The 27630-nt window shown below is 44.0% G+C and overlaps 8 non-coding genes across 8 annotated transcripts; all 8 read left to right on the top strand.

The window, feature by feature from the left end:
• Window positions 1-440: 440 nt before the first annotated feature.
• On the top strand, window positions 441-513 carry trnav-cac (transfer RNA valine (anticodon CAC)). Its single transcript has one exon. It is a non-coding gene; the product is annotated as a tRNA-Val (tRNA).
• Window positions 514-3920: 3407 nt separating this feature from the next.
• trnav-cac (transfer RNA valine (anticodon CAC)) lies at window positions 3921-3993 on the top strand. Its single transcript has one exon. It is a non-coding gene; the product is annotated as a tRNA-Val (tRNA).
• A 3407-nt stretch (window positions 3994-7400) lies between these two features.
• trnav-cac (transfer RNA valine (anticodon CAC)) lies at window positions 7401-7473 on the top strand. Its single transcript has one exon. It is a non-coding gene; the product is annotated as a tRNA-Val (tRNA).
• A 3400-nt stretch (window positions 7474-10873) lies between these two features.
• trnav-cac (transfer RNA valine (anticodon CAC)) lies at window positions 10874-10946 on the top strand. The gene has a single exon. It is a non-coding gene; the product is annotated as a tRNA-Val (tRNA).
• A 3405-nt stretch (window positions 10947-14351) lies between these two features.
• On the top strand, window positions 14352-14424 carry trnav-cac (transfer RNA valine (anticodon CAC)). Its single transcript has one exon. It is a non-coding gene; the product is annotated as a tRNA-Val (tRNA).
• A 3407-nt stretch (window positions 14425-17831) lies between these two features.
• Window positions 17832-17904, top strand: trnav-cac (transfer RNA valine (anticodon CAC)). Its single transcript has one exon. It is a non-coding gene; the product is annotated as a tRNA-Val (tRNA).
• Window positions 17905-21311: 3407 nt separating this feature from the next.
• trnav-cac (transfer RNA valine (anticodon CAC)) lies at window positions 21312-21384 on the top strand. Its single transcript has one exon. It is a non-coding gene; the product is annotated as a tRNA-Val (tRNA).
• A 3394-nt stretch (window positions 21385-24778) lies between these two features.
• Window positions 24779-24851, top strand: trnav-cac (transfer RNA valine (anticodon CAC)). The gene has a single exon. It is a non-coding gene; the product is annotated as a tRNA-Val (tRNA).
• The last annotated feature ends 2779 nt before the right edge of the window (window positions 24852-27630 follow it).

Here is a 27630-nt window from a genome sequence, read left to right as displayed (position 1 = left end):
TAATGAGAAATGAAATCCAGAACTTGGCAAGTATCCCAAGTGGATGTCTTGGTGTGGTTGGGGAAGGGAATCTTTGTCAATGATGGCACACTGTGCATGAACACTGCAGCAGCTGCTGCACCTCTTACAAACTTAGTTTCTTCAGGGAGAGTTTTAAAAAAAGGGAATTGGATAATTGCATGAAAGGAGAGGCAAAGAAAAGCAGAGCTAAGGAAGTGGGCCCAAATGGCAAGTCTTTCATAAAACTGCCATGGTACGATGGCCTGAATGGACTGGCGATGTGTTGTGCACTGCTGATCGGCCATGGCTGGGTCAATACCTCTGCAGCCTTGCGAAATGTCACAGTGGAATTGCATTTGAATGAAACAAACACCACAAATCGATTAAGACTGTATAGTTTAACAATACTTGCAGCTTCCTCAGCGCTGTAAGTGTGTTGAGTTTCTGTAGTGTAGTGGTGATCACGTTTGCCTCACTCGCAAAAAGTCCCCAGTTCGAAACCGGGCAGAAACATTTTCAAAACAAACCCAAACTTCTTCGCAAGAAATATTCAATCATTGACATTCCCCATGAACACAACACAATTTCTCAAAGCCCTCTTTCTCTTGCACATTGTGTGCACAATGCCTTGCACTCGCTCCTTTTTCTAGTCCTGATGCTGCAGAAAGTTCCTCAAAACCGAGCAGTGACACTTTATTTGGCTCAGATTAGAATAGAAACCTGCAACACGAGCTTGCGAAGTAAGAGCGAATCTTAGTCTCATTTCAGACGAGGCAAAAGCACATCAGCAATTCACTTTCACCAGCTCCACAGTCGTTGAGACAGGGGCACGCTGCAATATTTTGACCCGCACTGTCCAATTACTCGCTGTCAGCAGCAAGTGGCGTCTGCTGCCTCAATCAACAGGTTACTGGCCATCTCGGGGAGGTAAAATAGCACAACCCGGGCCAAATCTCCCCATCAACCAAGCACCGGCTCAGCAAAACGTAGGCACATGATATCCGGGTCACTGAACCTCCGAGCAGCTCTGACAGAACAGCCAAGTGACTGAAACTTTCTTTGAGTTGCAATGATGAATCTCCGGTGGAAACAAGTTGGGGGAAATTGCTCCTCCTGAACATTTCTTCTTGGGTAAAAGGGGCAAAAATCCTTTTCAATTTAACCACTGCTGCAGCAGATTCTTGGTGTCTTAAGCACCTTGATAACCCAGCTCTTAACATGCAGCCGCAATTATGACAAGGGGTGAAGGTTCATGACACGCAGAGGGGAAAAAGTTATTTAAGTTATGACAGTCGCTCACAGATTTATTAGCGTTTTGTTCAGTCAGTAACAGAGACATACCTGGATTTATTGATGCAGATTAACATAACTATTCAGCGTCACGCAGAGCCGCTAGGAGTACTTTGCCTCCCTGAAAGACGGACACGGCTGATTCTGTAACTGAAGCTAAGGAAACAGGCAGACCTGCCAAATTATTATTTTATTTTGTTCTTCATTCGGCAAGTAACAGGAACACTAACAAGGTGGCGTTGAAAATGAGATGCACTGCGGCTCCGCTCAATATCAAAGCCCTCCTTCATATCGAACTGAGGAAGAATATACATGAATAAAAGCAAAATACTGTGGATGCTGGAAATCTGAAAAAAAACAAGAAATTCTGGAAATACTCAGCACGACTGGCAGCATCTGTGGAGACAGAGGCAGAGTTAACATTTCGGCTCAGTGACCCTTCTTCAGAACCGGCAAATATTAGAAATGTCAAAGGTTAGAAGCAAGTAAAGCGGGGGTGGAGCAAGAGATAACAAAGGAGAAGGTGTAGATTGGACAAGGCCACAGAATAGCTGACCAGAAGGTCATGGAGCAAAGGCAAACAATATGTTAATGGTGTGTTGAAAGACAAAGCATTAGTACAGAGAGGACTGTTAATGCACTGAAAATTGAACAGCAGCAAGTACAAACAGGAAAAAAAAAACAGTGGGTAAGCAAACTGAACAAACTAAGATGAAATAAAATAAACATACAAAAAAATGTAAAAAATGTAAAAATGAAAAATAACAAAAAATGAAAGTAAAATGGGGGCCCCGTCATGCTCTGGAATTATTGAACTCAATATTCAGTCCGGCACGCTCTCGTGTGCAGTGGTTCACACCGCAGCCTCACAGCTTCAGCGACCCGCTTTCAATTCTGGGCACTGCCTGCGTGGTGTTTGCAAGTTCTCCCTGTGTCTGCGTGGGATTCCTCTGGGTGCTCCGGTTTCCTCCCACATGCCAAAGACTGGCTGCTTGATAGGTTAATTGGCCATTATAAATTGCCCCTCGTATAGGGAGGTGGTAGGGAAATATAGGGAAGGTGGGGATGTGGTATGAATATGGAATTCGTGTCAGATTAGTATAAATGGGTGGTCGATGGTCAGCACAGACTCGGTGGGCCGAAGGGCCTGTTTCACTGCTGTATCACCAAACTAAACTAATCGTTCAACGGGATGCTGTTTTTCGAGCTTGTGTTGATGTTCACTGGAACACTGAGGCAATCCCAGGATAGAGATGTGAGCATGAGAGCAGTGGGCAGTCTTGAAATGGCAAGCAACCGGAAGCTCAGGGTCCTGCTTGCGGACTGAGCCGACGTATTCCGCAAAGCGGTCACCCAGTCTGCGTTTGGTCTCCCCAATAAACATGAATATACATGAATTGGATTCAGGCGCCAGTATGTTGCAAAACAAGAAGAAAGAAAAGCACAAATGCCATTAACTCTGACTTTGCAAATGATTCACTGAAAAATTCTTTCATTTGCTGGAAAAGATGACTATTGTGCATCTGAAAATGGGCACCATGGAATTGTGTTGCATACTGACCTGTTTTCCTATATTTGCCTGTCATCTATGCAATTCAATTTGTGTTGGATATTGCTGAGAATCTCATTTCAAGATGAGGGCACAGATATTATTATAATCCTACTGAAAGCCTAAACCTGGAACAAATACTGTGTTACATGGATTGCAACGTTTCGAGGGCTGTGCAGCTAAGGTGAGGAAGACAGGAATGATGTGTTTGATGATTGCGTGGAATGCATTGCAAACTTGGGTTACGTTGCTTGATTTCATTCTACACCTTGAAATTCAGAAACAAGTGAGGCACCAGGTGGAAACCAACAGCTGTCTCTGTGGAAGAGGGGACATGGCTTCCTAATCTAACCATTTGAACTCTGCAAACATTCTGCTGGATCTGAACTGCCCTGTATACCAAGGCCAATTTGTATACTATATAAATTGGCATGCCCAGACTATGCAGAGGACTGCAGGTGGGGTCCAACCAGGACATTATATGGCTGCAGTGGAGCTTCGCCCCCATTATATAACTGCCTCTGTTACGCATTCTACTGCGAGGGTAATCACATTGTATGTAGCATCTCAGCAAAATAAGGACCCATTTGATCAAAATAAAGAGTTTAAAAACACAAATATGTGTCAGTGCAATCAGTAAATAATGAGAAATGAAATCCAGAACTTGGCAAGTATCCCAAGTGGATGTCTTGGTGTGGTTGGGGAAGGGAATCTTTGTCAATGATGGCACACTGTGCATGAACACTGCAGCAGCTGCTGCACCTCTTACAAACTTAGTTTCTTCAGGGAGAGTTTTAAAAAAAGGGAATTGGATAATTGCATGAAAGGAGAGGCAAAGAAAAGCAGAGCTAAGGAAGTGGGCCCAAATGGCAAGTCTTTCATAAAACTGCCATGGTACGATGGCCTGAATGGACTGGCGATGTGTTGTGCACTGCTGATCGGCCATGGCTGGGTCAATACCTCTGCAGCCTTGCGAAATGTCACAGTGGAATTGCATTTGAATGAAACAAACACCACAAATCGATTAAGACTGTATAGTTTAACAATACTTGCAGCTTCCTCAGCGCTGCAAGTGTGTTGAGTTTCTGTAGTGTAGTGGTGATCACGTTTGCCTCACTCGCAAAAAGTCCCCAGTTCAAAACCGGGCAGAAACATTTTCAAAACAAACCCAAACTTCTTCGCAAGAAATATTCAATCATTGACATTCCCCATGAACACAACACAATTTCTCAAAGCCCTCTTTCTCTTGCACATTGTGTGCACAATGCCTTGCACTCGCTCCTTTTTCTAGTCCTGATGCTGCAGAAAGTTCCTCAAAACCGAGCAGTGACACTTTATTTGGCTCAGATTAGAATAGAAACCTGCAACACGTGCTTGCGAAGTAACAGCGAATCTTAGTCTCATTTCAGACGAGGCAAAAGCACATCAGCAATTCACTTTCACCAGCTCCACAGTCGTTGAGACAGGGGCACGCTGCAATATTTTGACCCGCACTGTCCAATTACTCGCTGTCAGCAGCAAGTGGCGTCTGCTGCCTCAATCAACAGGTTACTGGCCATCTCGGGGAGGTAAAATAGCACAACCCGGGCCAAATCTCCCCATCAACCAAGCACCGGCTCAGCAAAACGTAGGCACATGATATCCGGGTCACTGAACCTCCGAGCAGCTCTGACAGAACAGCCAAGTGACTGAAACTTTCTTTGAGTTGCAATGATGAATCTCCGGTGGAAACAAGTTGGGGGAAATTGCTCCTCCTGAACATTTCTTCTTGGGTAAAAGGGGCAAAAATCCTTTTCAATTTAACCACTGCTGCAGCAGATTCTTGGTGTCTTAAGCACCTTGATAACCCAGCTCTTAACATGCAGCCGCAATTATGACAAGGGGTGAAGGTTCATGACACGCAGAGGGGAAAAAGTTATTTAAGTTATGACAGTCGCTCACAGATTTATTAGCGTTTTGTTCAGTCAGTAACAGAGACATACCTGGATTTATTGATGCAGATTAACATAACTATTCAGCGTCACGCAGAGCCGCTAGGAGTACTTTGCCTCCCTGAAAGACGGACACGGCTGATTCTGTAACTGAAGCTAAGGAAACAGGCAGACCTGCCAAATTATTATTTTATTTTGTTCTTCATTCGGCAAGTAACAGGAACACTAACAAGGTGGCGTTGAAAATGAGATGCACTGCGGCTCCGCTCAATATCAAAGCCCTCCTTCATATCGAACTGAGGAAGAATATACATGAATAAAAGCAAAATACTGTGGATGCTGGAAATCTGAAAAAAAACAAGAAATTCTGGAAATACTCAGCACGACTGGCAGCATCTGTGGAGACAGAGGCAGAGTTAACATTTCGGCTCAGTGACCCTTCTTCAGAACCGGCAAATATTAGAAATGTCAAAGGTTAGAAGCAAGTAAAGCGGGGGTGGAGCAAGAGATAACAAAGGAGAAGGTGTAGATTGGACAAGGCCACAGAATAGCTGACCAGAAGGTCATGGAGCAAAGGCAAACAATATGTTAATGGTGTGTTGAAAGACAAAGCATTAGTACAGAGAGGACTGTTAATGCACTGAAAATTGAACAGCAGCAAGTACAAACAGGAAAAAAAAAACAGTGGGTAAGCAAACTGAACAAACTAAGATGAAATAAAATAAACATACAAAAAAATGTAAAAAATGTAAAAATGAAAAATAACAAAAAATGAAAGTAAAATGGGGGCCCCGTCATGCTCTGGAATTATTGAACTCAATATTCAGTCCGGCACGCTCTCGTGTGCAGTGGTTCACACCGCAGCCTCACAGCTTCAGCGACCCGCTTTCAATTCTGGGCACTGCCTGCGTGGTGTTTGCAAGTTCTCCCTGTGTCTGCGTGGGATTCCTCTGGGTGCTCCGGTTTCCTCCCACATGCCAAAGACTGGCTGCTTGATAGGTTAATTGGCCATTATAAATTGCCCCTCGTATAGGGAGGTGGTAGGGAAATATAGGGAAGGTGGGGATGTGGTATGAATATGGAATTCGTGTCAGATTAGTATAAATGGGTGGTCGATGGTCAGCACAGACTCGGTGGGCCGAAGGGCCTGTTTCACTGCTGTATCACCAAACTAAACTAATCGTTCAACGGGATGCTGTTTTTCGAGCTTGTGTTGATGTTCACTGGAACACTGAGGCAATCCCAGGATAGAGATGTGAGCATGAGAGCAGTGGGCAGTCTTGAAATGGCAAGCAACCGGAAGCTCAGGGTCCTGCTTGCGGACTGAGCCGACGTATTCCGCAAAGCGGTCACCCAGTCTGCGTTTGGTCTCCCCAATAAACATGAATATACATGAATTGGATTCAGGCGCCAGTATGTTGCAAAACAAGAAGAAAGAAAAGCACAAATGCCATTAACTCTGACTTTGCAAATGATTCACTGAAAAATTCTTTCATTTGCTGGAAAAGATGACTATTGTGCATCTGAAAATGGGCACCATGGAATTGTGTTGCATACTGACCTGTTTTCCTATATTTGCCTGTCATCTATGCAATTCAATTTGTGTTGGATATTGCTGAGAATCTCATTTCAAGATGAGGGCACAGATATTATTATAATCCTACTGAAAGCCTAAACCTGGAACAAATACTGTGTTACATGGATTGCAACGTTTCGAGGGCTGTGCAGCTAAGGTGAGGAAGACAGGAATGATGTGTTTGATGATTGCGTGGAATGCATTGCAAACTTGGGTTACGTTGCTTGATTTCATTCTACACCTTGAAATTCAGAAACAAGTGAGGCACCAGGTGGAAACCAACAGCTGTCTCTGTGGAAGAGGGGACATGGCTTCCTAATCTAACCATTTGAACTCTGCAAACATTCTGCTGGATCTGAACTGCCCTGTATACCAAGGCCAATTTGTATACTATATAAATTGGCATGCCCAGACTATGCAGAGGACTCCAGGTGGGGTCCAACCAGGACATTATATAGCTGCAGTGAAGCTTCGCCCCCATTATATAACTGCCTCTGTTACGCATTCTACTGCGAGGGTAATCACATTGTATGTAGCATCTCAGCAAAATAAGGACTCATTTGATCAAAATAAAGAGTTTAAAAACACAAATATGTGTCAGTGCAATCAGTAAATAATGAGAAATGAAATCCAGAACTTGGCAAGTATCCCAAGTGGATGTCTTGGTGTGGTTGGGGAAGGGAATCTTTGTCAATGATGGCACACTGTGCATGAACACAGCAGCAGCTGCTGCACCTCTTACAAACTTAGTTTCTTAAGGGAGAGTTTTAAAAAAAGGGAATTGGATAATTGCATGAAAGGAGAGGCAAAGAAAAGCAGAGCGAAGGAAGTGGGCCCAAATGGCAAGTCTTTCATAAAACTGCCATGGTCCGATGGCCTGAATGGACTGGCGATGTGTTGTGCACTGCTGATCGTCCATGGCTGGGTCAATACCTCTGCAGCCTTGCGAAATGTCACAGTGGAATTGCATTTGAATGAAACAAGCACCACAAATCGATTAAGACTGTATAGTTTAACAATACTTGCAGCTTCCTCAGCGCTTTAAGTGTGTTGAGTTTCTGTAGTGTAGTGGTGATCACGTTTGCCTCACACGCAAAAGGTCCCCAGTTCAAAACTGGGCAGAAACATTTTCAAAAAGAACCCAAACTTCTTCGCAAGAAATATGCAATCATTGACATTCCCCATGAACACAACACAATTTCTCAAAGCCCTCTTTCTCTTGCACATTGTGTGCACAATGCCTTGCACTCGCTCCTGATGCTGCAGAAAGTTCCTCAAAACCGAGCAGTGACACTTTATTTGGCTCAGATTAGAATAGAAACCTGCAACACGAGCTTGCGAAGGAACAGCGAATCTTAGTCTCATTTCAGACGAGGCAAAAGCACATCCGCAATTCACTTTCACCAGCTCCACAGTCGTTGAGACAGGGGCACGCTGCAATATTTTGACCCGCACTGTCCAATTACTCGCTGTCAGCAGCAAGTGGCGTCTGCTGCCTCAATCAACAGGTTACTGGCCATCTCGGGGAGGTAAAATAGCACAACCCGGGCCAAATCTCCCCATCAACCAAGCACCGGCTCAGCAAATTGTAGGCACATGATATCCGGGTCACTGAACCTCCGAGCAGCTCTGACAGAACACCCAAGTGACTGAAACTTTCTTTGAGTTGCAATGATGAATCTCCTGTGGAAACAAGTTGGGGGAAATTGCTCCTCCTGAACATTTCTTCTTGGGTAAAAGGGGCAAAAATCCTTTTCAATTTAACCACTGCTGCAGAAGATTCTTGGTGTCTTCAGCACCTTGATAACCCAGCTCTGAACATGCAGCCGCAATTATGACAAGGGGTAAAGGTTCATGACATGCAGAGGGGAAAAAGTTATTTAAGTTATGACAGTCGCTCACAGATTTATTAGCGTTTTGTTCAGTCTGTAACAGAGACATACCTGGATTTATTGATTTATTGATGCAGATTAACATAACTATTCAGCGTCACGCAGAGCAGCGAGGAGTACTTTGCCTCCCTTAAAGACGGACACAGCTGATTCTGTAACTGAAGCTAAGGAAACAGGCAGACCTGCCAAATTATCATTTTATTTTGTTCTTCATTCGGCAAGTAACAGGAACACTAACAAGGTGGCGTTGAAAATGAGATGCACTGCGGCTCCGCTCAATATCAAAGCGCTCCTTCATATTGAACTGAGGAAGAATATACATGAATAAAAGCAAAATACTGTGGATGCTGGAAATCTGAAAAAAAACAAGAAATTCTGGTTATACTCAGCACGACTGGCAGCATCTGTGAAGACAGAAGCAGAGTTAACATTTCGGCTCAGTGACCCTTCTTCAGAACTGGCAAATATTAGAAATGTCAAAGGTTAGAAGCAAGTAAAGCGGGGGTGGAGCAAGAGATAACAAAGGAGAAGGTGTAGATTGGACAAGGCCACAGAATAGCTGACCAGAAGGTCATGGAGCAAAGGCAAACAATATGTTAATGGTGTGTTGAAAGACAAAGCATTAGTACAGAGAGGACTGTTAATGGACTGAAAATTGAACAGCAGCAAGTACAAACAGGAAAAAAAACAGTGGGTAAGCAAACTGAACAAACTAAGATGAAATAAAATAAACATACAAAAAAATGTAAATAATGTAAAAATGAAAAATAACAAAAAATGAAAGTAAAATGGGGGCCCCGTCATGCTCTGGAACTATTGAACTCAATATTCAGTCCGGCACGCTCTCGTGTGCAGTGGTTCACACCGCAGCCTCACAGCTTCAGCGACCCGCTTTCAATTCTGGGCACTGCCTGCGTGGTATTTGCAAGTTCTCCCTGTGTCTGCCTGGGATTCCTCTGGGTGCTCCGGTTTCCTCCCACATGCCAAAGACTGGCCGGTTGATAGGTTAATTGGCCATTATAAATTGCCCCTCGTATAGGGAGGTGGTAGGGAAATATAGGGAAGGTGGGGATGTGGTAGGAATATGGAATTCGTGTCGGATTAGTATAAATGGGTGGTCGATGGTCAGCACAGACTCGGTGGGCCGAAGGGCCTGTTTCACTGCTGTATCACCAAACTAAACTAATCGGTCAACGGGATGCTGTTTTTCGAGCTTGTGTTGATGTTCACTGGAACACTGAGGCAATCCCAGGATAGAGATGTGAGCATGAGATCAGTGGGCAGTCTGAAATGGCAAGCAACCGGAAGCTCAGGGTCCTGCTTGCGGACTGAGCCGACGTATTCCGCAAAGCGGTCACCCAGTCTGCGTTTGGTCTCCCCAATAAACATGAATATACATGAATTGGATTTAGGCGCCAGTATGTTGCAAAACAAGAAGAAAGAAAAGCACAAATGCCATTAACTCTGACTTTGCAAATGATTCACTGAAAAATTCTTTCATTTGCTGGAAAAGATGACTATTGTGCATCTGAAAATGGGCACCATGGAATTGTGTTGCATACTGACCTGTTTTCCTATATTTGCCTGTCATCTATGCAATTCAATTTGTGTTGGATATTGCTGAGAATCTCATTTCAAGATGAGGGCACAGATATTATTATAATCCTACTGAAAGCCTAAACCTGGAACAAATACTGTGTTACATGGATTGCAACGTTTCGAGGGCTGTGCAGCTAAGGTGAGGAAGACAGGAATGATGTGTTTGATGATTGCGTGGAATGCATTGCAAACTTGGGTTACGTTGCTTGATTTCATTCTACACCTTGAAATTCAGAAACAAGTGAGGCACCAGGTGGAAACCAACAGCTGTCTCTGTGGAAGAGGGGACATGGCTTCCTAATCTAACCATTTGAACTCTGCAAACATTCTGCTGGATCTGAACTGCCCTGTATACCAAGGCCAATTTGTATACTATATAAATTGGCATGCCCAGACTATGCAGAGGACTGCAGGTGGGGTCCAACCAGGACATTATATGGCTGCAGTGGAGCTTCGCCCCCATTATATAACTGCCTCTGTTACGCATTCTACTGCGAGGGTAATCACATTGTATGTAGCATCTCAGCAAAATAAGGACCCATTTGATCAAAATAAAGAGTTTAAAAACACAAATATGTGTCAGTGCAATCAGTAAATAATGAGAAATGAAATCCAGAACTTGGCAAGTATCCCAAGTGGATGTCTTGGTGTGGTTGGGGAAGGGAATCTTTGTCAATGATGGCACACTGTGCATGAACACTGCAGCAGCTGCTGCACCTCTTACAAACTTAGTTTCTTCAGGGAGAGTTTTAAAAAAAGGGAATTGGATAATTGCATGAAAGGAGAGGCAAAGAAAAGCAGAGCTAAGGAAGTGGGCCCAAATGGCAAGTCTTTCATAAAACTGCCATGGTACGATGGCCTGAATGGACTGGCGATGTGTTGTGCACTGCTGATCGGCCATGGCTGGGTCAATACCTCTGCAGCCTTGCGAAATGTCACAGTGGAATTGCATTTGAATGAAACAAACACCACAAATCGATTAAGACTGTATAGTTTAACAATACTTGCAGCTTCCTCAGCGCTGTAAGTGTGTTGAGTTTCTGTAGTGTAGTGGTGATCACGTTTGCCTCACTCGCAAAAAGTCCCCAGTTCGAAACCGGGCAGAAACATTTTCAAAACAAACCCAAACTTCTTCGCAAGAAATATTCAATCATTGACATTCCCCATGAACACAACACAATTTCTCAAAGCCCTCTTTCTCTTGCACATTGTGTGCACAATGCCTTGCACTCGCTCCTTTTTCTAGTCCTGATGCTGCAGAAAGTTCCTCAAAACCGAGCAGTGACACTTTATTTGGCTCAGATTAGAATAGAAACCTGCAACACGAGCTTGCGAAGTAAGAGCGAATCTTAGTCTCATTTCAGACGAGGCAAAAGCACATCAGCAATTCACTTTCACCAGCTCCACAGTCGTTGAGACAGGGGCACGCTGCAATATTTTGACCCGCACTGTCCAATTACTCGCTGTCAGCAGCAAGTGGCGTCTGCTGCCTCAATCAACAGGTTACTGGCCATCTCGGGGAGGTAAAATAGCACAACCCGGGCCAAATCTCCCCATCAACCAAGCACCGGCTCAGCAAAACGTAGGCACATGATATCCGGGTCACTGAACCTCCGAGCAGCTCTGACAGAACAGCCAAGTGACTGAAACTTTCTTTGAGTTGCAATGATGAATCTCCGGTGGAAACAAGTTGGGGGAAATTGCTCCTCCTGAACATTTCTTCTTGGGTAAAAGGGGCAAAAATCCTTTTCAATTTAACCACTGCTGCAGCAGATTCTTGGTGTCTTAAGCACCTTGATAACCCAGCTCTTAACATGCAGCCACAATTATGACAAGGGGTGAAGGTTCATGACACGCAGAGGGGAAAAAGTTATTTAAGTTATGACAGTCGCTCACAGATTTATTAGCGTTTTGTTCAGTCAGTAACAGAGACATACCTGGATTTATTGATGCAGATTAACATAACTATTCAGCGTCACGCAGAGCCGCTAGGAGTACTTTGCCTCCCTGAAAGACGGACACGGCTGATTCTGTAACTGAAGCTAAGGAAACAGGCAGACCTGCCAAATTATTATTTTATTTTGTTCTTCATTCGGCAAGTAACAGGAACACTAACAAGGTGGCGTTGAAAATGAGATGCACTGCGGCTCCGCTCAATATCAAAGCGCTCCTTCATATCGAACTGAGGAAGAATATACATGAATAAAAGCAAAATACTGTGGATGCTGGAAATCTGAAAAAAAACAAGAAATTCTGGAAATACTCAGCACGACTGGCAGCATCTGTGGAGACAGAGGCAGAGTTAACATTTCGGCTCAGTGACCCTTCTTCAGAACCGGCAAATATTAGAAATGTCAAAGGTTAGAAGCAAGTAAAGCGGGGGTGGAGCAAGAGATAACAAAGGAGAAGGTGTAGATTGGACAAGGCCACAGAATAGCTGACCAGAAGGTCATGGAGCAAAGGCAAACAATATGTTAATGGTGTGTTGAAAGACAAAGCATTAGTACAGAGAGGACTGTTAATGCACTGAAAATTGAACAGCAGCAAGTACAAACAGGAAAAAAAACAGTGGGTAAGCAAACTGAACAAACTAAGATGAAATAAAATAAACATACAAAAAAATGTAAAAAATGTAAAAATGAAAAATAACAAAAAATGAAAGTAAAATGGGGGCCCCGTCATGCTCTGGAATTATTGAACTCAATATTCAGTCCGGCACGCTCTCGTGTGCAGTGGTTCACACCGCAGCCTCACAGCTTCAGCGACCCGCTTTCAATTCTGGGCACTGCCTGCGTGGTGTTTGCAAGTTCTCCCTGTGTCTGCGTGGGATTCCTCTGGGTGCTCCGGTTTCCTCCCACATGCCAAAGACTGGCTGCTTGATAGGTTAATTGGCCATTATAAATTGCCCCTCGTATAGGGAGGTGGTAGGGAAATATAGGGAAGGTGGGGATGTGGTATGAATATGGAATTCGTGTCAGATTAGTATAAATGGGTGGTCGATGGTCAGCACAGACTCGGTGGGCCGAAGGGCCTGTTTCACTGCTGTATCACCAAACTAAACTAATCGTTCAACGGGATGCTGTTTTTCGAGCTTGTGTTGATGTTCACTGGAACACTGAGGCAATCCCAGGATAGAGATGTGAGCATGAGAGCAGTGGGCAGTCTTGAAATGGCAAGCAACCGGAAGCTCAGGGTCCTGCTTGCGGACTGAGCCGACGTATTCCGCAAAGCGGTCACCCAGTCTGCGTTTGGTCTCCCCAATAAACATGAATATACATGAATTGGATTCAGGCGCCAGTATGTTGCAAAACAAGAAGAAAGAAAAGCACAAATGCCATTAACTCTGACTTTGCAAATGATTCACTGAAAAATTCTTTCATTTGCTGGAAAAGATGACTATTGTGCATCTGAAAATGGGCACCATGGAATTGTGTTGCATACTGACCTGTTTTCCTATATTTGCCTGTCATCTATGCAATTCAATTTGTGTTGGATATTGCTGAGAATCTCATTTCAAGATGAGGGCACAGATATTATTATAATCCTACTGAAAGCCTAAACCTGGAACAAATACTGTGTTACATGGATTGCAACGTTTCGAGGGCTGTGCAGCTAAGGTGAGGAAGACAGGAATGATGTGTTTGATGATTGCGTGGAATGCATTGCAAACTTGGGTTACGTTGCTTGATTTCATTCTACACCTTGAAATTCAGAAACAAGTGAGGCACCAGGTGGAAACCAACAGCTGTCTCTGTGGAAGAGGGGACATGGCTTCCTAATCTAACCATTTGAACTCTGCAAACATTCTGCTGGATCTGAACTGCCCTGTATACCAAGGCCAATTTGTATACTATATAAATTGGCATGCCCAGACTATGCAGAGGACTGCAGGTGGGGTCCAACCAGGACATTATATGGCTGCAGTGGAGCTTCGCCCCCATTATATAACTGCCTCTGTTACGCATTCTACTGCGAGGGTAATCACATTGTATGTAGCATCTCAGCAAAATAAGGACCCATTTGATCAAAATAAAGAGTTTAAAAACACAAATATGTGTCAGTGCAATCAGTAAATAATGAGAAATGAAATCCAGAACTTGGCAAGTATCCCAAGTGGATGTCTTGGTGTGGTTGGGGAAGGGAATCTTTGTCAATGATGGCACACTGTGCATGAACACTGCAGCAGCTGCTGCACCTCTTACAAACTTAGTTTCTTCAGGGAGAGTTTTAAAAAAAGGGAATTGGATAATTGCATGAAAGGAGAGGCAAAGAAAAGCAGAGCTAAGGAAGTGGGCCCAAATGGCAAGTCTTTCATAAAACTGCCATGGTACGATGGCCTGAATGGACTGGCGATGTGTTGTGCACTGCTGATCGGCCATGGCTGGGTCAATACCTCTGCAGCCTTGCGAAATGTCACAGTGGAATTGCATTTGAATGAAACAAACACCACAAATCGATTAAGACTGTATAGTTTAACAATACTTGCAGCTTCCTCAGCGCTGCAAGTGTGTTGAGTTTCTGTAGTGTAGTGGTGATCACGTTTGCCTCACTCGCAAAAAGTCCCCAGTTCGAAACCGGGCAGAAACATTTTCAAAACAAACCCAAACTTCTTCGCAAGAAATATTCAATCATTGACATTCCCCATGAACACAACACAATTTCTCAAAGCCCTCTTTCTCTTGCACATTGTGTGCACAATGCCTTGCACTCGCTCCTTTTTCTAGTCCTGATGCTGCAGAAAGTTCCTCAAAACCGAGCAGTGACACTTTATTTGGCTCAGATTAGAATAGAAACCTGCAACACGAGCTTGCGAAGTAACAGCGAATCTTAGTCTCATTTCAGACGAGGCAAAAGCACATCAGCAATTCACTTTCACCAGCTCCACAGTCGTTGAGACAGGGGCACGATGCAATATTTTGACCCGCACTGTCCAATTACTCGCTGTCAGCAGCAAGTGGCGTCTGCTGCCTCAATCAACAGGTTACTGGCCATCTCGGGGAGGTAAAATAGCACAACCCGGGCCAAATCTCCCCATCAACCAAGCACCGGCTCAGCAAAACGTAGGCACATGATATCCGGGTCACTGAACCTCCGAGCAGCTCTGACAGAACAGCCAAGTGACTGAAACTTTCTTTGAGTTGCAATGATGAATCTCCGGTGGAAACAAGTTGGGGGAAATTGCTCCTCCTGAACATTTCTTCTTGGGTAAAAGGGGCAAAAATCCTTTTCAATTTAACCACTGCTGCAGCAGATTCTTGGTGTCTTAAGCACCTTGATAACCCAGCTCTTAACATGCAGCCGCAATTATGACAAGGGGTGAAGGTTCATGACACGCAGAGGGGAAAAAGTTATTTAAGTTATGACAGTCGCTCACAGATTTATTAGCGTTTTGTTCAGTCAGTAACAGAGACATACCTGGATTTATTGATGCAGATTAACATAACTATTCAGCGTCACGCAGAGCCGCTAGGAGTACTTTGCCTCCCTGAAAGACGGACACGGCTGATTCTGTAACTGAAGCTAAGGAAACAGGCAGACCTGCCAAATTATTATTTTATTTTGTTCTTCATTCGGCAAGTAACAGGAACACTAACAAGGTGGCGTTGAAAATGAGATGCACTGCGGCTCCGCTCAATATCAAAGCGCTCCTTCATATCGAACTGAGGAAGAATATACATGAATAAAAGCAAAATACTGTGGATGCTGGAAATCTGAAAAAAAACAAGAAATTCTGGAAATACTCAGCACGACTGGCAGCATCTGTGGAGACAGAGGCAGAGTTAACATTTCGGCTCAGTGACCCTTCTTCAGAACTGGCAAATATTAGAAATGTCAAAGGTTAGAAGCAAGTAAAGCGGGGGTGGAGCAAGAGATAACAAAGGAGAAGGTGTAGATTGGACAAGGCCACAGAATAGCTGACCAGAAGGTCATGGAGCAAAGGCAAACAATATGTTAATGGTGTGTTGAAAGACAAAGCATTAGTACAGAGAGGACTGTTAATGCACTGAAAATTGAACAGCAGCAAGTACAAACAGGAAAAAAAAAACAGTGGGTAAGCAAACTGAACAAACTAAGATGAAATAAAATAAACATACAAAAAAATGTAAAAAATGTAAAAATGAAAAATAACAAAAAATGAAAGTAAAATGGGGGCCCCGTCATGCTCTGGAATTATTGAACTCAATATTCAGTCCGGCACGCTCTCGTGTGCAGTGGTTCACACCGCAGCCTCACAGCTTCAGCGACCCGCTTTCAATTCTGGGCACTGCCTGCGTGGTGTTTGCAAGTTCTCCCTGTGTCTGCGTGGGATTCCTCTGGGTGCTCCGGTTTCCTCCCACATGCCAAAGACTGGCTGCTTGATAGGTTAATTGGCCATTATAAATTGCCCCTCGTATAGGGAGGTGGTAGGGAAATATAGGGAAGGTGGGGATGTGGTATGAATATGGAATTCGTGTCAGATTAGTATAAATGGGTGGTCGATGGTCAGCACAGACTCGGTGGGCCGAAGGGCCTGTTTCACTGCTGTATCACCAAACTAAACTAATCGTTCAACGGGATGCTGTTTTTCGAGCTTGTGTTGATGTTCACTGGAACACTGAGGCAATCCCAGGATAGAGATGTGAGCATGAGAGCAGTGGGCAGTCTTGAAATGGCAAGCAACCGGAAGCTCAGGGTCCTGCTTGCGGACTGAGCCGACGTATTCCGCAAAGCGGTCACCCAGTCTGCGTTTGGTCTCCCCAATAAACATGAATATACATGAATTGGATTCAGGCGCCAGTATGTTGCAAAACAAGAAGAAAGAAAAGCACAAATGCCATTAACTCTGACTTTGCAAATGATTCACTGAAAAATTCTTTCATTTGCTGGAAAAGATGACTATTGTGCATCTGAAAATGGGCACCATGGAATTGTGTTGCATACTGACCTGTTTTCCTATATTTGCCTGTCATCTATGCAATTCAATTTGTGTTGGATATTGCTGAGAATCTCATTTCAAGATGAGGGCACAGATATTATTATAATCCTACTGAAAGCCTAAACCTGGAACAAATACTGTGTTACATGGATTGCAACGTTTCGAGGGCTGTGCAGCTAAGGTGAGGAAGACAGGAATGATGTGTTTGATGATTGCGTGGAATGCATTGCAAACTTGGGTTACGTTGCTTGATTTCATTCTACACCTTGAAATTCAGAAACAAGTGAGGCACCAGGTGGAAACCAACAGCTGTCTCTGTGGAAGAGGGGACATGGCTTCCTAATCTAACCATTTGAACTCTGCAAACATTCTGCTGGATCTGAACTGCCCTGTATACCAAGGCCAATTTGTATACTATATAAATTGGCATGCCCAGACTATGCAGAGGACTGCAGGTGGGGTCCAACCAGGACATTATATGGCTGCAGTGGAGCTTCGCCCCCATTATATAACTGCCTCTGTTACGCATTCTACTGCGAGGGTAATCACATTGTATGTAGCATCTCAGCAAAATAAGGACCCATTTGATCAAAATAAAGAGTTTAAAAACACAAATATGTGTCAGTGCAATCAGTAAATAATGAGAAATGAAATCCAGAACTTGGCAAGTATCCCAAGTGGATGTCTTGGTGTGGTTGGGGAAGGGAATCTTTGTCAATGATGGCACACTGTGCATGAACACTGCAGCAGCTGCTGCACCTCTTACAAACTTAGTTTCTTCAGGGAGAGTTTTAAAAAAAGGGAATTGGATAATTGCATGAAAGGAGAGGCAAAGAAAAGCAGAGCTAAGGAAGTGGGCCCAAATGGCAAGTCTTTCATAAAACTGCCATGGTACGATGGCCTGAATGGACTGGCGATGTGTTGTGCACTGCTGATCGGCCATGGCTGGGTCAATACCTCTGCAGCCTTGCGAAATGTCACAGTGGAATTGCATTTGAATGAAACAAACACCACAAATCGATTAAGACTGTATAGTTTAACAATACTTGCAGCTTCCTCAGCGCTGCAAGTGTGTTGAGTTTCTGTAGTGTAGTGGTGATCACGTTTGCCTCACTCGCAAAAAGTCCCCAGTTCGAAACCGGGCAGAAACATTTTCAAAACAAACCCAAACTTCTTCGCAAGAAATATTCAATCATTGACATTCCCCATGAACACAACACAATTTCTCAAAGCCCTCTTTCTCTTGCACATTGTGTGCACAATGCCTTGCACTCGCTCCTTTTTCTAGTCCTGATGCTGCAGAAAGTTCCTCAAAACCGAGCAGTGACACTTTATTTGGCTCAGATTAGAATAGAAACCTGCAACACGAGCTTGCGAAGTAACAGCGAATCTTAGTCTCATTTCAGACGAGGCAAAAGCACATCAGCAATTCACTTTCACCAGCTCCACAGTCGTTGAGACAGGGGCACGCTGCAATATTTTGACCCGCACTGTCCAATTACTCGCTGTCAGCAGCAAGTGGCGTCTGCTGCCTCAATCAACAGGTTACTGGCCATCTCGGGGAGGTAAAATAGCACAACCCGGGCCAAATCTCCCCATCAACCAAGCACCGGCTCAGCAAAACGTAGGCACATGATATCCGGGTCACTGAACCTCCGAGCAGCTCTGACAGAACAGCCAAGTGACTGAAACTTTCTTTGAGTTGCAATGATGAATCTCCGGTGGAAACAAGTTGGGGGAAATTGCTCCTCCTGAACATTTCTTCTTGGGTAAAAGGGGCAAAAATCCTTTTCAATTTAACCACTGCTGCAGCAGATTCTTGGTGTCTTAAGCACCTTGATAACCCAGCTCTTAACATGCAGCCGCAATTATGACAAGGGGTGAAGGTTCATGACACGCAGAGGGGAAAAAGTTATTTAAGTTATGACAGTCGCTCACAGATTTATTAGCGTTTTGTTCAGTCAGTAACAGAGACATACCTGGATTTATTGATGCAGATTAACATAACTATTCAGCGTCACGCAGAGCCGCTAGGAGTACTTTGCCTCCCTGAAAGACGGACACGGCTGATTCTGTAACTGAAGCTAAGGAAACAGGCAGACCTGCCAAATTATTATTTTATTTTGTTCTTCATTCGGCAAGTAACAGGAACACTAACAAGGTGGCGTTGAAAATGAGATGCACTGCGGCTCCGCTCAATATCAAAGCGCTCCTTCATATCGAACTGAGGAAGAATATACATGAATAAAAGCAAAATACTGTGGATGCTGGAAATCTGAAAAAAAACAAGAAATTCTGGAAATACTCAGCACGACTGGCAGCATCTGTGGAGACAGAGGCAGAGTTAACATTTCGGCTCAGTGACCCTTCTTCAGAACTGGCAAATATTAGAAATGTCAAAGGTTAGAAGCAAGTAAAGCGGGGGTGGAGCAAGAGATAACAAAGGAGAAGGTGTAGATTGGACAAGGCCACAGAATAGCTGACCAGAAGGTCATGGAGCAAAGGCAAACAATATGTTAATGGTGTGTTGAAAGACAAAGCATTAGTACAGAGAGGACTGTTAATGCACTGAAAATTGAACAGCAGCAAGTACAAACAGGAAAAAAAAAACAGTGGGTAAGCAAACTGAACAAACTAAGATGAAATAAAATAAACATACAAAAAAATGTAAAAAATGTAAAAATGAAAAATAACAAAAAATGAAAGTAAAATGGGGGCCCCGTCATGCTCTGGAATTATTGAACTCAATATTCAGTCCGGCACGCTCTCGTGTGCAGTGGTTCACACCGCAGCCTCACAGCTTCAGCGACCCGCTTTCAATTCTGGGCACTGCCTGCGTGGTGTTTGCAAGTTCTCCCTGTGTCTGCGTGGGATTCCTCTGGGTGCTCCGGTTTCCTCCCACATGCCAAAGACTGGCTGCTTGATAGGTTAATTGGCCATTATAAATTGCCCCTCGTATAGGGAGGTGGTAGGGAAATATAGGGAAGGTGGGGATGTGGTATGAATATGGAATTCGTGTCAGATTAGTATAAATGGGTGGTCGATGGTCAGCACAGACTCGGTGGGCCGAAGGGCCTGTTTCACTGCTGTATCACCAAACTAAACTAATCGTTCAACGGGATGCTGTTTTTCGAGCTTGTGTTGATGTTCACTGGAACACTGAGGCAATCCCAGGATAGAGATGTGAGCATGAGAGCAGTGGGCAGTCTTGAAATGGCAAGCAACTGGAAGCTCAGGGTCCTGCTTGCGGACTGAGCCGACGTATTCCGCAAAGCGGTCACCCAGTCTGCGTTTGGTCTCCCCAATAAACATGAATATACATGAATTGGATTCAGGCGCCAGTATGTTGCAAAACAAGAAGAAAGAAAAGCACAAATGCCATTAACTCTGACTTTGCAAATGATTCACTGAAAAATTCTTTCATTTGCTGGAAAAGATGACTATTGTGCATCTGAAAATGGGCACCATGGAATTGTGTTGCATACTGACCTGTTTTCCTATATTTGCCTGTCATCTATGCAATTCAATTTGTGTTGGATATTGCTGAGAATCTCATTTCAAGATGAGGGCACAGATATTATTATAATCCTACTGAAAGCCTAAACCTGGAACAAATACTGTGTTACATGGATTGCAACGTTTCGAGGGCTGTGCAGCTAAGGTGAGGAAGACAGGAATGATGTGTTTGATGATTGCGTGGAATGCATTGCAAACTTGGGTTACGTTGCTTGATTTCATTCTACACCTTGAAATTCAGAAACAAGTGAGGCACCAGGTGGAAACCAACAGCTGTCTCTGTGGAAGAGGGGACATGGCTTCCTAATCTAACCATTTGAACTCTGCAAACATTCTGCTGGATCTGAACTGCCCTGTATACCAAGGCCAATTTGTATACTATATAAATTGGCATGCCCAGACTATGCAGAGGACTCCAGGTGGGGTCCAACCAGGACATTATATAGCTGCAGTGAAGCTTCGCCCCCATTATATAACTGCCTCTGTTACGCATTCTACTGCGAGGGTAATCACATTGTATGTAGCATCTCAGCAAAATAAGGACTCATTTGATCAAAATAAAGAGTTTAAAAACACAAATATGTGTCAGTGCAATCAGTAAATAATGAGAAATGAAATCCAGAACTTGGCAAGTATCCCAAGTGGATGTCTTGGTGTGGTTGGGGAAGGGAATCTTTGTCAATGATGGCACACTGTGCATGAACACAGCAGCAGCTGCTGCACCTCTTACAAACTTAGTTTCTTAAGGGAGAGTTTTAAAAAAAGGGAATTGGATAATTGCATGAAAGGAGAGGCAAAGAAAAGCAGAGCGAAGGAAGTGGGCCCAAATGGCAAGTCTTTCATAAAACTGCCATGGTCCGATGGCCTGAATGGACTGGCGATGTGTTGTGCACTGCTGATCGTCCATGGCTGGGTCAATACCTCTGCAGCCTTGCGAAATGTCACAGTGGAATTGCATTTGAATGAAACAAGCACCACAAATCGATTAAGACTGTATAGTTTAACAATACTTGCAGCTTCCTCAGCGCTTTAAGTGTGTTGAGTTTCTGTAGTGTAGTGGTGATCACGTTTGCCTCACACGCAAAAGGTCCCCAGTTCAAAACTGGGCAGAAACATTTTCAAAAAGAACCCAAACTTCTTCGCAAGAAATATGCAATCATTGACATTCCCCATGAACACAACACAATTTCTCAAAGCCCTCTTTCTCTTGCACATTGTGTGCACAATGCCTTGCACTCGCTCCTGATGCTGCAGAAAGTTCCTCAAAACCGAGCAGTGACACTTTATTTGGCTCAGATTAGAATAGAAACCTGCAACACGAGCTTGCGAAGGAACAGCGAATCTTAGTCTCATTTCAGACGAGGCAAAAGCACATCAGCAATTCACTTTCACCAGCTCCACAGTCGTTGAGACAGGGGCACGCTGCAATATTTTGACCCGCACTGTCCAATTACTCGCTGTCAGCAGCAAGTGGCGTCTGCTGCCTCAATCAACAGGTTACTGGCCATCTCGGGGAGGTAAAATAGCACAACCCGGGCCAAATCTCCCCATCAACCAAGCACCGGCTCAGCAAATTGTAGGCACATGATATCCGGGTCACTGAACCTCCGAGCAGCTCTGACAGAACACCCAAGTGACTGAAACTTTCTTTGAGTTGCAATGATGAATCTCCTGTGGAAACAAGTTGGGGGAAATTGCTCCTCCTGAACATTTCTTCTTGGGTAAAAGGGGCAAAAATCCTTTTCAATTTAACCACTGCTGCAGAAGATTCTTGGTGTCTTCAGCACCTTGATAACCCAGCTCTGAACATGCAGCCGCAATTATGACAAGGGGTAAGGGTTCATGACATGCAGAGGGGAAAAAGTTATTTAAGTTATGACAGTCGCTCACAGATTTATTAGCGTTTTGTTCAGTCTGTAACAGAGACATACCTGGATTTATTGATGCAGATTAACATAACTATTCAGCGTCACGCAGAGCAGCGAGGAGTACTTTGCCTCCCTTAAAGACGGACACAGCTGATTCTGTAACTGAAGCTAAGGAAACAGGCAGACCTGCCAAATTATCATTTTATTTTGTTCTTCATTCGGCAAGTAACAGGAACACTAACAAGGTGGCGTTGAAAATGAGATGCACTGCGGCTCCGCTCAATATCAAAGCGCTCCTTCATATTGAACTGAGGAAGAATATACATGAATAAAAGCAAAATACTGTGGATGCTGGAAATCTGAAAAAAAACAAGAAATTCTGGTTATACTCAGCACGACTGGCAGCATCTGTGAAGACAGAAGCAGAGTTAACATTTCGGCTCAGTGACCCTTCTTCAGAACTGGCAAATATTAGAAATGTCAAAGGTTAGAAGCAAGTAAAGCGGGGGTGGAGCAAGAGATAACAAAGGAGAAGGTGTAGATTGGACAAGGCCACAGAATAGCTGACCAGAAGGTCATGGAGCAAAGGCAAACAATATGTTAATGGTGTGTTGAAAGACAAAGCATTAGTACAGAGAGGACTGTTAATGGACTGAAAATTGAACAGCAGCAAGTACAAACAGGAAAAAAAAACAGTGGGTAAGCAAACTGAACAAACTAAGATGAAATAAAATAAACATACAAAAAAATGTAAAAAATGTAAAAATGAAAAATAACAAAAAATGAAAGTAAAATGGGGGCCCCGTCATGCTCTGGAATTATTGAACTCAATATTCAGTCCGGCACGCTCCCGTGTGCAGTGGTTCATACCGCAGCCTCACAGCTCCAGCGACCCGCTTTCAATTCTGGGCACTGCCTGCGTGGTGTTTGCAAGTTCTCCCTGTGTCTGCGTGGGATTCCTCTAGGTGCTCCGGTTTCCTCCCACATGCCAAAGACTGGCTGCTTGATAGGTTAATTGGCGATTATAAATTGCCCCACGTATAGGGAGGTGGCAGGGAAATATAGGGAAGGTGGGGATGTGGTAGGAATATGGAATTCGTGTCGGATTAGTATAAATGGGTGGTCGATGGTCAGCACAGACTCGGTGGGCCGAAGGGCCTGTTTCACTGCTGTATCACCAAACTAAACTAATCGGTCAACGGGATGCTGTTTTTCGAGCTTGTGTTGATGTTCACTGGAACACTGAGGCAATCCCAGGATAGAGATGTGAGCATGAGAGCAGTGGGCAGTCTTGAAATGACAAGCAACCGGAAGCTCAGGGTCCTGCTTGCGGACTGAGCCGACGTATTCCGCAAAGCGGTCACCCAGTCTGCGTTTGGTCTCCCCAATAAACATGAATATACATGAATTGGATTCAGGCGCCAGTATGTTGCAAAACAAGAAGAAAGAAAAGCACAAATGCCATTAACTCTGACTTTGCAAATGATTCACTGAAAAATTCTTTCATTTGCTGGAAAAGAAGACTATTGTGCATCTGAAAATGGGCACCATGGAATTGTGTTGCATACTGACCTGTTTTCCTATATTTGCCTGTTATCTATGCATTTCAATTTGTGTTGGATATTGCTGAGAATCTCATTTCAAGATGAGGGCACAGATATTATTATAATCCTACTGAAAGCCTAAACCTGGAACAAATACTGTGTTACATGGATTGCAACGTTTCGAGGGCTGTGCAGCTAAGGTGAGGAAGACAGGAATGATGTGTTTGATGATTGCGTGGAATGCATTGCAAACTTGGGTTACGTTGCTTGATTTCATTCTACACCTTGAAATTCAGAAACAAGTGAGGCACCAGGTGGAAACCAACAGCTGTCTCTGTGGAAGAGGGGACATGGCTTCCTAATCTAACCATTTGAACTCTGCAAACATTCTGCTGGATCTGAACTGCCCTGTATACCAAGGCCAATTTGTATACTGTATAGATTGGCATGCCCAGACTATGCAGAGGACTCCAGGTGGGGTCCAACTAGGACATTATATAGCTGCAGTGAAGCTTCGCCCCAATTATATAACTGCCTCTGTTACGCATTCTACTGCGAGGGTAATCACATTGTATGTAGCATCTCAGCAAAATAAGGACTCATTTGATCAAAATAAAGAGTTTAAAAACACAAATATGTGTCAGTGCAATCAGTAAATAATGAGAAATGAAATCCAGAAGTTGGCAAGAATCCCAAGTGGATGTCTTGGTGTGGTTGGGGAAGGGAATCTTTGTCAATGATGGCACACTGTGCATTAACACTGCAGCAGCTGCTGCACCTCTTACAAACTTAGTTTCTTAAGGGAGAGTTTTAAAAAAAGGGAATTGGATAATTGCATGAAAGGAGAGGCAAAGAAAAGCAGAGCTAAGGAAGTGGGCCCAAGTGGCAAGTCTTTGAAAAAACTGGCAATGGTACGATGGCCTGAATGGACTGGCGATGTGTTGTGCACTGCTGATCGTCCATGGCTGGGTCAATACCTCTGCAGCCTTGCGAAATGTCACAGTGGAATTGCATTTCAATGAAACAAGCACCACAAATCGATTAAGACTGTATAGTTTAACAATACTTGCAGCTTCCTCAGCGCTGTAACGTGTTGAGTTTCTGTAGTGTAGTGGTGATCACGTTTGCCTCACACGCAAAAGGTCCCCAGTTCAAAACTGGGCAGAAACATTTTCAAAACGAACCCAAACTTCTTCGCAAGAAATATGCAATCATTGACATTCCCCATGAACACAACACAATTTCTCAAAGCCCTCTTTCTCTTGCACATTGTGTGCACAATGCCTTGCACTCGCTCCTCTTTCTAGTCCTGATGCTGCAGAAAGTTCCGCAAAACCGAGCAGTGACACTTTATTTGGCTCAGATGAGAATAGAAATCTGCAACACGAGCTTGCTAAGTAACAGCGAACCTTAGTCTCATTTCAGACGAGGCAAAAGCACATCAGCAATTCACTTTCACCAGCTCCACAGTCGTTGAGACAGGGGCACGCTGCAATATTTTGACCCGCACTGTCCAATTACTCGCTGTCAGCAGCAAGTGGCGCCTGCTGCCTCAATCAACAGGTTATTGGCCATCTCGGGGAGGTAAAATAGCACAATCCAGGCCAAATCTCCCCATCAACCAAGCACCGGCTCAGCAAAACGTAGGCACATGATATCCGGGTCACTGAACCTCCGAGCAGCTCTGACAGAACACCCAAGTGACTGAAACTTTCTTTGAGTTGCAATGATGAATCTCCGGTGGAAACAAGTTGGGGGAAATTGCTCCTCCTGAACATTTCTTCTTGGGTAAAAGGGGCAAAAATCCTTTTCAATTTAACCACTGCTGCAGCAGATTCTTGGTGTCTTAAGCACCTTGATAACCCAGCTCTTAACATGCAGCCGCAATTATGACAAGGGGTGAAGGTTCATGACACGCAGAGGGGAAAAAGTTATTTAAGTTATGACAGTCGCTCACAGATTTATTAGCGTTTTGTTCAGTCAGTAACAGAGACATACCTGGATTTATTGATGCAGATTAACATAACTATTCAGCGTCACGCAGAGCCGCTGGGAGTACTTTGCCTCCCTTAAAGACGGACACGGCTGATTCTGTAACTGAAGCTAAGGAAACAGGCAGACCTGCCAAATTATTATTTTATTTTGTTCTTCATTCGGCAAGTAACAGGAACACTAACAAGGTGGCGTTGAAAATGAGATGCACTGCGGCTCCGCTCAATATCAAAGCGCTCCTTCATATTGAACCGAGCAAGAATATAGATGAATTAAGGCAAAATACTGTGGATGCTGGAAATCTGAAATAAAAACAAGAAATTCTGGAAATACTCAGCACGACTGGCAGCATCTGTGGAGACAGAAGCAGAGTTAACATTTCGGCTCAGTGACCCTTCTTCAGAACTGGCAAATATTAGAAATGTCAAAGGTTAGAAGCAAGTAAAGCGGGGGTGGAGCAAGAGATAACAAAGGAGAAGGTGTAGATTGGACAAGGCCACAGAATAGCTGACCAGAAGGTCATGGAGCAAAGGCAAACAATATGTTAATGGTGTGTTGAAAGACAAAGCATTAGTACAGAGAGGACTGTTAATGCACTGAAAATTGAACAGCAGCAAGTACAAACAGGAAAAAAAAACAGTGGGTAAGCAAACTGAACAAACTAAGATGAAATAAAATAAACATACAAAAAAATGTAAAAAATGTAAAAATGAAAAATAACAAAAAATGAAAGTAAAATGGGGGCCCCGTCATGCTCTGGAATTATTGAACTCAATATTCAGTCCGGCACGCTCCCGTGTGCAGTGGTTCACACCGCAGCCTCACAGCTCCAGCGACCCGCTTTCAATTCTGGGCACTGCCTGCGTGGTGTTTGCAAGTTCTCCCTGTGTCTGCGTGGGATTCCTCTAGGTGCTCCGGTTTCCTCCCACATGCCAAAGACTGGCTGCTTGATAGGTTAATTGGCGATTATAAATTGCCCCTCGTATAGGGAGGTGGCAGGGAAATATAGGGAAGGTGGGGATGTGGTAGGAATATGGAATTCGTGTCGGATTAGTATAAATGGGTGGTCGATGGTCAGCACAGACTCGGTGGGCCGAAGGGCCTGTTTCACTGCTGTATCACCAAACTAAACTAATCGGTCAACGGGATGCTGTTTTTCGAGCTTGTGTTGATGTTCACTGGAACACTGAGGCAATCCCAGGATAGAGATGTGAGCATGAGAGCAGTGGGCAGTCTTGAAATGACAAGCAACCGGAAGCTCAGGGTCCTGCTTGCGGACTGAGCCGACGTATTCCGCAAAGCGGTCACCCAGTCTGCGTTTGGTCTCCCCAATAAACATGAATATACATGAATTGGATTCAGGCGCCAGTATGTTGCAAAACAAGAAGAAAGAAAAGCACAAATGCCATTAACTCTGACTTTGCAAATGATTCACTGAAAAATTCTTTCATTTGCTGGAAAAGAAGACTATTGTGCATCTGAAAATGGGCACCATGGAATTGTGTTGCATACTGACCTGTTTTCCTATATTTGCCTGTCATCTATGCAATTCAATTTGTGTTGGATATTGCTGAGAATCTCATTTCAAGATGAGGGCACAGATATTATTATAATCCTACTGAAAGCCTAAACCTGGAACAAATACTGTGTTACATGGATTGCAACGTTTCGAGGGCTGTGCAGCTAAGGTGAGGAAGACAGGAATGATGTGTTTGATGATTGCGTGGAATGCATTGCAAACTTGGGTTACGTTGCTTGATTTCATTCTACACCTTGAAATTCAGAAACAAGTGAGGCACCAGGTGGAAACCAACAGCTGTCTCTGTGGAAGAGGGGACATGGCTTCCTAATCTAACCGTTTGAACTCTGCAAACATTCTGCTGGATCTGAACTGCCCTGTATACCAAGGCCAATTTGTATACTATATAAATTGGCATGCCCAGACTATGCAGAGGAC

The sequence above is a fragment of the Heterodontus francisci genome, chromosome 22 (genome assembly GCF_036365525.1).
Source record: "Heterodontus francisci isolate sHetFra1 chromosome 22, sHetFra1.hap1, whole genome shotgun sequence".
Classification (NCBI taxonomy): Eukaryota; Metazoa; Chordata; class Chondrichthyes; order Heterodontiformes; family Heterodontidae; genus Heterodontus; species Heterodontus francisci.
This window is presented reverse-complemented; position numbering and strand designations above follow the sequence as displayed.